The 9,636-nt window shown below is 34.6% G+C and overlaps 1 pseudogene; it reads left to right on the top strand.

Annotated features, from left to right (window-relative positions):
- The first annotated feature begins 4,411 nt into the window (after window positions 1-4,411).
- LOC111610623 lies at window positions 4,412-6,712 on the top strand (annotated as a pseudogene).
- The last annotated feature ends 2,924 nt before the right edge of the window (window positions 6,713-9,636 follow it).

Below are 9,636 nucleotides of genomic sequence, written 5' to 3'. Positions count from 1 at the left end.
GTGAACACACCTGCCTAAGATCAGTAGGTTGTTGATGATCAGTAGCACTGCTGGCAGATATTTAGTGAGGAAGAGAACACAGACTTGCTGTCTATCATGTAAGTCAATGCAAAGCTATCGATCGCAAAGTCCTTAAATCTAAGTTGTAACGAAGCAGAAAGCTGAAGTTGTTCCTCCCTCCATCCACTGGGTGGCGCAGGTTCTACAATCCATAGTAACCACACAGGCAAACCCACTAGAAGGAAACAAACTCCCACCGCCCAGCAAAGCTCTTTCATTCTATTGGCTGGAACGGTTGCCTGGCGACGGTACTTTTGCAGAAAATGCCCGTTTCTAATTATTCAAGAACGCAAGTATGTTCTTGTGTTCTTGGAAAGTTCGTACCGGCAAGATCAGGTGAAAGTCAGTTCTAACCGAGTTCTTACCGAGTTCTTACCGAGTTCACAAGGACTAAATAATAAGATTAAAAAAATGCCTTTGGGAGGATTTGATCACAAAAATTATAACAGTTTATTTATTTGTATAATATGACAGTGACAAGTTTTGTGTTTTTAAAAAATTATTCTTTCCTAGACTTGATTTTGGACAAGTCTTGAAATTCTGTGAATTCACCGAAATTCAGCTTCCATGAATTTCAATAAATTGTCCAATTTAACACAGAAATTACTTTAACATTTATAACTGGGAAAAATGTTAACAGATATCAAATATACTTAAAGAAATATAATTTCTAATTAGAAACACCTTCAGATTAATGGGATTAAGTTTTTATTACTGACTGTAAAAAGCTTAAGTTAATAGAAATTTATTGCCTCAAATTACTTTTTCACATTTGAATGATTATACATACAATGAATTCCAACTCTTTCATGACATATTTTTTACATACAGTGATTTATTTATGAAGCCCAGGTGCAAATTCAAGCTGGGTTTCTCTCCAACCTGCATCATCCAATCGCTTCATTTCCACTGCAGCCAAACAGCCACAGGTCCTCGTTCCGCCTCAGCCAATCATTACTCAAGAATCCCTTTACAAGGTTCCTCATACCTGGACCTCCCAGGCTTCTTCAAGCCTCCCTCCTTTCTGGTCTCCACTCCACCACTAGTATCCGGGTCCAGGAGGAAGAAAACCCTAATCCTCACCTTAAACTGTCCATCTGGGGGAGATTCTCAGCTTCTGCTGGGTCCGAATGGCAAAAAATCTAACCTTCAAGTTAAATAAAACTAAGTTTTGCTTTCTCTCTGCATAAAGTTTTATATTTATTTAGTTTTAGCTGGATACAATTATTTGTTTTATATTGTGTTTAAATAAAGTCATCAGTACATTACAATTCATCCGTCAGTGAAGTTAAATTTTTAGCTCATTCTAGTTAAAACCTTCAGAAATAAAACATGTTTTATTTTGTGTAGTTAATATAAAACTACACAAAATAGTTGTGTAGTTTTATTTGTGTAGTTTCTATCTGTCTAGAGGTAAAATTGTCTCAGTGTTGCTTCTACACTCACAAAAGTTATTTGATTAAATTTCTACCTGTGATGCTGTAATTATTGTGAAGTTCTTTGTTCAGCTGATCTTGTTGCAAATTTACTATGTAAATAACTTTGGCTTGACTTGAAAACATCCTTCACAGTTTATTTTTCTTAATTTTTGCTTATCTTTTAAAACATGATTTTGCTCACAAAGTTTAAAAACGTAGTTTAGCTATAAATATTTTTAATTCAACAGTTTTTAGTTGGCCTACGGTGTATTTTCTTAACAAGCAGATGTCATAAATTTGTGTATTTGCATTCAAAATTCAGGATTAACTGTTTTTATATACTGATTAATGTTACAGTTAAGTGTGACTGATATTCTAAAACTATTATTAAAGTATAAATCAAATCTATATCAAAATGTTGTGTTATTTATTTATTATAAAAAAAACAGAAGAAAAAGGGGAGTAACCTGTTACACTGATATCTGCCTAGCAACTAATGACAAACAGTTATTTTACTTTAAAGAACTCAATTGGTTGACAGCTATCAGGCCTCAGTTCTGTTAAACAAACATTGTTTTCTTCAAGAGTAGGAGAGAATTAATGTTGCACAATGATCCATCAAACTTTCACAACTGAATGTTGTGAATGCTCACTGAGTGTGAGCATGGTCACACCCTTCATCTGGTTTTATCTTATGGTCTACCTGTTTTTAATTTAGTCATTGGTGACTCATTGTTTTCTGACCATATGCCTGTTTTATTTGCGATAACGCTGTCCTGTGCTAAAACTAAAGCACGCCTTGCAGCTCGGCTCTGTTGTGTTCTTAACCCTACTACTGCTGGTCAGTTTTCTTCTGTTTTTAATCAGGACTGTACCATCCCAGAGGCTGTGGGAAATAACACCGAGGAACTCAGCAACTGGTTTTACTCTACCAGTAAAGTAGCTCTGGATTCGGTGGCACCACCAAAAATTAGACTTCCAAAATCCAAGCGTGAACCCTGGTTAAATGAGGTCACTCTGGATGCCAGGAGAGACTGTCGCAGAGCTGAACGCAAATGGAAAAAGGACAAACTACAGGTGTTGCTCCAAATACTGAAGGAATGCTGGCGCCGTTATCAAAGGATTGTAAAAGACGCCCAAAGAAGACACCTGTCGGATCTGATTGTATCAAACAGTCACAATCCTGCTATCTTATTTAAAACTATAAACTCTGTTCTAAATGATCCACATAGTGGTTTTATGGAGACTTCACCTACTGTATGTGAAAGTTTTTTACACTATTTTGATGAGAAAGTCGTTTCTATTAGGGCCCAGATCGTCCCCTCTGCTGATGACCCTTCAGTCGTTGTGCCTGTTCTGCTGTTTTACAGCTTTGAATGTGTGACTTTGCAATCATTGCAGGAGGCGGTTGGTCACTTAAGGCCAACTGGTTCTCCAGATGATGCTATTCCACCCAATTATTTAAATATGTTTTTCTTACTATAGGTCCCTCATTACTTGCTCTTGTAAATAGCAGCTTGTCCTCAGGTGTTGCTCCTAAAACTCTGAAACATGCAGTTCTGCAGCCTCTACTGAAGAAACCGATTTTGGATCCTGCTGTTCTGGCGAATTATAGACCTACAGTATCTCTAAACTGCCTTTTATTAAAAAAATTCTTGAGAAGGTAGTCTATTATCAGCTACTGGCTTATCTTAATGAACATAACATTTTAGAGGTTTTTCAGTCTGGTTTTAAACCATTTCATAGCACAGAGTCAGCTCTTTTAAAAGTTTTTAATGATATACTTTTAGCAACTGATTCTGGTGACTGTGTTGTTTTGTTGCTGTTGGATTTATCAGCTGCTTTTGATACAGTTGATCATGGCATCTTACTTTCCCGTGTGGAACAGTGGGTGGGCATCGGTCACATCGCGCTGGATTGGTTTAAATCTTATTTGGCCAAGCGTACTTTCTGTGTCTGTCTTGATGCCCATGGGTCCCCCTCTGCTCCACTGTCGTGTCCCACAGGGCTCAGTTCTAGGCCCGCTTCTTTTCTTGTTGTACCTCCTTCCTCTTGGCTCTATTTTTAGAAAATATGGGATTGCTTTTCATTGTTATGCAGATGATACACAGATATATTTACCACTAAAGAACACAGACTCCTCCTCTCTTCGCTCTCTGTTTTTATGTCTGGAAGATCTGAAAGCCTGGGTGGCTCTAAATTTCTTGAAACTTAATGAGGATAAGACAGAGGTAGTGATTTTAGATCCACTTTAGATTCCCTGACCAATCTTGGCCCTTTGGCCCAGTATGTCAAGCCAGTTATTACCAATTTAGGGGTTAAGATGGATGCTGGTCTAAAGCTGGAAGCACAAATTAAAGCAGTTGTAAAATCCAGCTTTTTCCACTTAAGGCAGCTAGCCAAAGTAAAACCTATTCTCTCCAGACAGCACTTTGAAACAGTGATCCATGCGCTTGTGACCACACGGCTGGATTACTGTAATGCACTTTACATAGGAGTCAGTGATTTATATATTTCCCAGCTTCAGAGGGTACAAAATGCTGCTGCATGTCTTTTAACAGGTACGCGAAAATTTGACCATATTTCCCCTATTTTAGCTCCTTACACTGGTTACCAGAACATTTTAGGATTCATTTTAAAATCCTTTTATTTGTTTTTAAAGCTCTTAATGGCCTCGCCCCTCCCTATCTGTCTGAGCTGTTACAGTCGTAAACACCGTCCCGTTCCTTCAGGTCAGATGATCAGCTGCTTCTGAAGGTGCCAACAACAAAGTGCAGCTCAGAGGGAACCGGGCTTTTTCTGTGGCAGCTCCCAAGCTATGGGATGATCTAACTTTGGGCAGAAGACAGGTCTCTTCACTTTTTGTTTTTAAGTCCCTTCTTTAGACTCATCTTTTTTATTTGGCTTTTGGCACAACCTGAGAGGTTTTCATTTTGTTTTATTGTGTCTGTATGTATTTTATATTTCAATCTTTTCTATTTTATAATTGCATTGTATTTTATGATTGTGTATAGCACTTTGGTCCTGTCGGTGTATAAAGTGCTTCATAAATAAAGTTATTATGGTATGGTAACTGAAAGTTCTTATAAAATTACAACGAACCAAAGCTCATTTAAACATTTATTTTCTTTTTTTACATTTCTTACATTTACATTTTTACTCACTCTGCTGTATTTCTACATTGGATCTTCTGGGGTCCCAGATTTCCCTGCCCAGGTGTCTGTTGAGTTTGTTGACAATATTAAAATAAGTCATTGTGACGACAGAAGCATCAGAAATGTATCCAATGAGGAACAGATGAACTTTACTTTGGAGGATCCACAGAACTGGGAGATTCAGACTCAGGTCTGTTTGGTGAACCAGCAGCTCTTTAGGGAAACATTAAAATAGCAAAGCAGCAACTGAAGGTTAGTTTATGTTTGTCTATTATTGGATGTCTAATCAGAAGTGGGTCACAAAGCAACTCTGGACAGAATTTTGTCCCAATTCCAACTAAGTAATTAGTTAATTAAAAGGCAGGAAATAAACTGGAGACAAGATTATTTATCTGGATTTCTCCAGTAGTATTTATTTGGTGATTTGTGGCTCTCTAACACATATAGCATGAATAACTTGTAACATAAATTTATGGTGATATCAATATAACTTATTAATAGTTTATCATAAAATATAATTTTTATAATTAACTATTTTATTTATCAGTTATTTTATCCAAAGTAAATGTAGATTCAACTTTCTTTTTTCTTTTTTTGTCATTTTATGCTATTGCTTATCTGAATCTGGGACTCATTCTTGATAAACAACAAATTTGAAGTTTTGATATTCTGCGTGAAGTTGTGAAATTAACTGCTGTGCGCCCCCTGCTGGATTCCTTAAGCAGCAGCACATAATAGGGCCATTGTAGATAGAAAGTAAAATTACGAGAAAAAATACATTTTAACGTTATTCTTAGAAATTTCTAGAAAAAATGAATATGTTTCAAAAGTCAAAGAATGTTGGACATTTGGACATTTTCAGTTTGAATAATATTTCTGATGGTGTAGGAACAATTCTGTTGCGTTGTTGTTATTTATTGTCACTTATTGCAGTCTTTGTAATGCTTTAATACAAATGCACATCTTCAACATTTTTAAATTAACCCACATAGTTGCACATTCCTTTGTACCACACTATGCTATTTTAAAATAAATGCGCAGTTTGTTGAATTTTTGTAAAGTTTGTTACAACAGTGTATGTTCATTCTGTTTTTATATTCTATCTTTTTGTGAACCTATTTGTATTGATTGCTTGTCACTTATCTGCTGTTGCATCAGATTTTCCCCACTGTGGGACAATAAAGAAATTTCTATTTCTAATATCTATAGAGCAAAAAAAGAGAGATAGATTTGTTGTTGGAGGTTTTTGTTATTTCTAATCAGCACTGGCTCTTCCAAGAAAATATGTCAGAAGGAATCATACAAAAGATTTTCTACCATTAAGTTCAACAATTGTTCAATAATTTATATTGAGTTAAAAAGAAAAGAATCAAACTAAATGTTCAGTTTGATTTTCTGACTATTTGTGACCATTGAGCCACAAATGTTCTCTGTTAATCTTAATCAAAACTTTAGGTTATATAATATAAAAATGTTCTGTTTGTGTTTTACCAGTCAATGTACAGCTGTGAGTGGGATGATGAAACTGAACAAATAAATGGATATAAATAGTTTGGTTATGATGGAGAAGATTTTCTAGTGTTTGACCTGAAGACAGAGATGGGAAACTGTAAAACCTCAAGGCTTCATCAACAAACACAAGTGAAACCATGGCACACATCTGATTGGACAAATTAAGGATTAACTCATCCAGATTTGGTCTCAATAGCAAAGAAGGATGTGAATAATCAGAAAAGTTCTCTGTGAACAGGTAGAAATCACACAAAAATGGTGATTCTCTAAATAAAGTTACAGATAAAACTGTTCCTTTTTTCTACACAGATCTTCCCTCAGTGTCTCTCCTCCTGAAGACTTCATCCTCTCCAGTCAGTCGCTACGCTGCAGGTTTCTGTCCTTATAGGAAATTAGATATTCTGGAGGAAAGAAGAGGAGAGTCATGATGTCACATTCAAAGGAGAAAATCTCTCCAACAATGACGGGACCCTCGAAATGAGTGTTGACATCGATCTGTCATCTGTTGCACCTGAATGTGTGAATGTCTGAATAATAATAAAAAAAAGTTACTAAATATAAACTATTCCTAGCAATTTATGGACAAGGGGTGAACTGTTTATTTTCAGTTGAAGTGATATCAGTAAAAAATCTTCCACCAGAATCTTACAGAAACTGATGCTGAGATCTCCATGACTACAACGGACTGGCGGCCTGTTCAAGTGACCCCACCTCTCGCCCGATACCTGCTGGCTGGAGGAGGAGGAGGATCTGGTCTAGTTGACAGTTTATATTTCTGTTCTTTTCTCTGTGAATCTTTCAGTTGATGAGGTGATTTTTAAAAAGTCTTTTTGGACAAATCAAAAGAGATCTTCTAAGTATAAAAGATTTTCTAAGAATAATTAGAAAATGTATTATGATATATTTATACAACTGCATTTATATCCAGTTGTATAAAGTCATACAACTGAGTCAAAATGATATTCCAGCCACTATGGAGGAGGTTAACATCCCTTGTGCTTATTGTCCATAATAATGTAAGTTTTGGGTTTTAAAACTTCTCATTTTCTCTCCGTTTATATATAGATGAAAGATTGATTTATTTTACTTTCACTTTTGTTATTAACTCCAAAGTGTCAGTTCTACCCAGTTACAGGTGATGTCACAGCAAAGCACAAGAATGATAAACTACAAAACTTTGTGTTAAGATAAGTTTTATTTGTAAGTGTACTTAATATCAAGATATTTTTATTTTGAACTATATTCATTGGCCAGATGATTTGTAAACAATTAAACTTTCATCAATTCAGTTTCACAAATATCATTTTGAGAAGCAGTTATTTCTTCATCTTATTTGTTTTGTGGAAAATATCTTTAACAAAGAGTGAGGGAAAACTTTCAAAAACCAGAGAACTAGAGAAATAATAAATATTCTTAATCAGTATTTATTTGAAGGCTTTACAGCATTTGAAGACTCTGTTCACTGAAAAAGAGCCTAAAACAGAACAGCTCAGTTTTATAGGAAAAGTTTCATTCAGTTCACATAATGTGACAATCTGCTTAGTTACTAAACAGATTATAGGTACATGTTTCTTCTTTCAGAAGGAAAATTAAATATTCAAGGACGTCATGAGGGAGTAAACAAGAAATAATTGAATAACTTTATTGTAATACAGAGTTCTCTGAATATGAACATTACACAGGAATCTTAACACTGTTGTGCATTGATTTACTCATAATCATAGTAACCTTAAAATTTTCCACCATATTTGGTATTCAATGGTAAATCCACCTCCCAAAATTGATTCAAAAATCCTCTGGACACAGAAATTATAAAGCAGAAGCTTTAAATCAGCCAAAGTGAAGTTACAGCAGAGAAACATCACCAGGTTTGGCTAGAATGGATTTGAGAATCCTGTCCTTATATTCTGTCAGAGTGGTACCTCCTTCTTTTCTTCCTATCCTGACACTAACCCTCAGGGGTCACCAATAGGTCACCCAGCATTAAGCTGATTCTACACTGTAGAGCATCTGCATGGATTTCATAATCCTGGTTAATGAAATGATGAAATTATATCAGGCTTTTCAATCCTCAAATTGTTCTCAAAGATGTTTTACAATAAAATCAGTCATTCAAGCAGTTTGAAAAAAGTTAACACAGATATACACACATAAATACATCCTCACAGGTTTCCATGGTAATAATAATGTCTACAAAGCAAAAAACCCGCCTCTCAAAGTAATAATTCAATTTATGAGTAATACACATAGTGAGAAAAAATATGAAAGCTAAATGTTTTAAAGAATGACTGTAAATTATTTACCACTTTTTCAGAAAATGACTCGGACTTGGACTCACGTTGATCATTTTCACACTGACAACTTGGATGTTTTCTATTGGGCCCCAAACGTCCCAAGATACAGAAAAAATGGTACCACTTTTATGTTTAGTTGTTCTCCAACATGTCCCTCTTGTGTTATGAAAAAACTGGAGGAAATGTTTGCATTTCAACAATATGGAACATTATCTGTGTTTAGTATATTTTTAATAAAATGTCATCATATTTGAATAACTGCAACTCGATAAAAATCTCACATTTTGCTTCTCCATTATTTTATTAAAGGATTTTCCAGCATCTATCAGATTTAGTTTGATCTGCTCACAAAGTCATTTAGACACAATTTTATGTGAATCATAAATCAGAAAAACAATTTTATGTAAACCGATTATAAGAATCAAAAACATTATTACTTTGTAATAAAGTTGCATAATGATTATTTCAAAGATTAAGCCATGCAAGTCTAAATATACATAGCCAATACAAAGAAATTACAAATGGCTCATTAAATCAGTTACAGCTTAATGAGACATAATTAATATGTTATGTATTTAATATGTACTTAGACATATATTTATATTTTTGCTGTTTTGTTTTATTTGCTCATCTGGATGTATAAATAAATACACTGAAGTGAATGACTTTAATTCATATTGTGCACATTTTACTGTGAAATGTAAGGTTTGTGGATGAATAAAAATTAAATGATAAAAAAAACTTATAATGTCAGTTACAGTAACTGAAGCCAAATCATTTTTCATTGGGAAAAGTTTCCTTCATTCAGTTTTCAGAAACCAAATTAATATTCAAATATTTATGTTGTAAGACTAAACCTCTGTTTTTCTGAAACGCTTTTATTGATAAACTCGTGTATCTGCTTGTATTTTTGAGTTTAAACTCTAAAAACGAAGAAAAACAAAAACTTAGAACATTGTTAGAAGAATCTCCCTGTGTGAAGCTCAAACCACTAGAGGGCGCACTGCACCACAGAAACTCACTGTGCTCAGAAATGAACGCGGTTAAGCAGCGATATGACAGTGATAATCATTCAGTATTTAATAGGGCCAAATATTAAAGCTGGAGGTATGATAATTAAATTATTCTAAATTGGCAAATAAAACTAGAAATCATTCTTTCTTGTTTTACCAGGAAATTGAGACTAAAATACAACTG

Source organism: Xiphophorus maculatus, chromosome 13, assembly GCF_002775205.1.
Source record: "Xiphophorus maculatus strain JP 163 A chromosome 13, X_maculatus-5.0-male, whole genome shotgun sequence".
Taxonomy (NCBI): Eukaryota; Metazoa; Chordata; class Actinopteri; order Cyprinodontiformes; family Poeciliidae; genus Xiphophorus; species Xiphophorus maculatus.
This window is presented reverse-complemented; position numbering and strand designations above follow the sequence as displayed.